A 1,974-nucleotide genomic window follows, 5' to 3' on the forward strand; every position below is an offset into this window, starting at 1 on the left:
TGTACATATATACACACACACATATATGTGTATATATACATACATGTGTGTGTATATATATACATATATGTGTGTGTGTATATATATACAATGTGTGTGTGTATATATATATACTGGCATACATATGTGTATACATGTGTGTTTTCTAAGTAAGTTACTTTTACCATTAGAATAAAACTGGACACAACAGGGACGACTCTGTGAGCAACAGTGTGGTCTTCCTTGGAAACCCTTCTTTAGGTTGGGGAGGGCAGGTGCAGATTGCTGGAGGATGTGATGAGACTGTAGTAAGTCTTCTTATCATCTATTAATTCTGTTTCCAGGTCTCACCGCCACCACTACGTGCACATCTGCTTCCTCAGCAGCACTGGCCTCTTGAGTAACATCTGTCAGAAACAAAGTGTTGTTGGTTGAACCCTCAATGCTGTCTGCAATCCTTCTATAACTTTGACTCTCTACTTTGTGTCCAATCTTGGTATCAAAGGGGCCATCAACAAGCTCAAGAATCTTTCCCTTCGCAGACTGCCCGAATAACAGTTTCTGTGCCTCTACACTCCCTGAGGAATAGATACACACCTTCATGTCAGCCTCTCTCCACTTGCTGACTGCTGGAAACGCATCTGCAAAGAACTCTGCTTTCATGGGCCAAGCTGTGAATGCTGCCTTTCACGTGTGGCCCTGCAGCTGTTTGAACACGGTGGTCTTTCCGTCCAGGGACGTCTGCCAGCACACCTTATCTACCACGGCCTGGATCATCTGTTGCAGATCATCCACTCCATTCCCATGCCACATGTCTTTCTGCTGCAGGGATAGGAACAGTCCCATCCAGGTGAGTGTCCTCTTCAGCCTGTTTCCTCAAGAGATTGATATCCTGCGGGCATTCCTCTTCTTCCTAATGTGTGTGCAGATACTCTAACATTTTCTTCAGTATCAGGAAATAAAATGTCCTTCCATGTCTAACAGGATCAGGTTGACTTCGGTGGGCCCCGAAAGCACGACCATTTCCCTACTGGATGCTACTATGGGAATCTGCCTGTAGGTAGGGAGGACGTAGGGCAGCGTGGACTGCGGCCCTGTACAGTCCTGGAGCCAGTGACTGCGTGCAGCCTGGTCTGTGTTGGGAGAGGCTGCATCTGCACACCTGGAACTAGAGAAGGCTGCTGCCCAGAAGCCCTGAATTCATCCAAAAAATAAGAATATTCTTTTACATAACCAGGGTACAATCATAATCAAGAAATTAACTTGAGTGCAGTATTTAATCTTACAGATATTATTCACATTTCATCAATTGTATCACTTATATCTTTCAAAGTAAAAGAAAAAAAAAACTCAAACATTTTATAGGGAAATATGTTCTCTAATGTAGGACCCTGGGGTTTGCTGTATTATTTCAAAGGGAGCTCAATCACTTCTCTGATTGATTCTCATTCTCTCTCTCTTTCTCTCATTCTCTCTCTAACAAACCCACCCTAATTTTTGACCATTGAAAGCACTTTATAGTCAACCAGCCTAGAATCTCTCTACGTATATCTAACTAGATATACGTAGGACTGTTCCAGTCCTTGTTAGAACAGGAAAACAGTCATTTAAAGCAATGCAAAAATAATAAAGTTTAATATAGAAATTAGGGAAAATTAGGGATTACCTGGGAGAGAAATCAGGAAGGGTATATCCGAAATGTTAGAAAAAAAAGCCTGAAACTCTGTAGTGAGTAGTTATAAAATGTATTAGGAAACAGATGCAATTCTTGATTTTCAGGGAGAGCCCCCCACTGACTATTTTGATTAGCGAAATAACTTCCTTCTGGTTAGCTATGTGCCTGCCTTGATCTCCCAAGTCCTGCCTTTCAAAATCTCATGTGAGTTCTTCTTATCAGCAAAGTCAAATCTGGATTCACAGAGCAAAGGAGATTCTGGAGAATCTAGATAGAAGGCGTCCAGTTAAGGCTTCCAGGTTTTTCTGGTGTGTAAGTGG

At 42.2% G+C, this 1,974-nt stretch overlaps 1 pseudogene; it reads right to left on the bottom strand.

Moving 5' to 3' along the window:
• Positions 1–236: 236 nt before the first annotated feature.
• LOC105525854 lies at positions 237–1,002 on the bottom strand (annotated as a pseudogene).
• Between the last annotated feature and the right edge of the window lie 972 nt (positions 1,003–1,974).

Source organism: Colobus angolensis, unplaced genomic scaffold (assembly GCF_000951035.1).
Source record: "Colobus angolensis palliatus isolate OR3802 unplaced genomic scaffold, Cang.pa_1.0 Scaffold56, whole genome shotgun sequence".
In the NCBI taxonomy this organism is placed as follows: Eukaryota; Metazoa; Chordata; class Mammalia; order Primates; family Cercopithecidae; genus Colobus; species Colobus angolensis.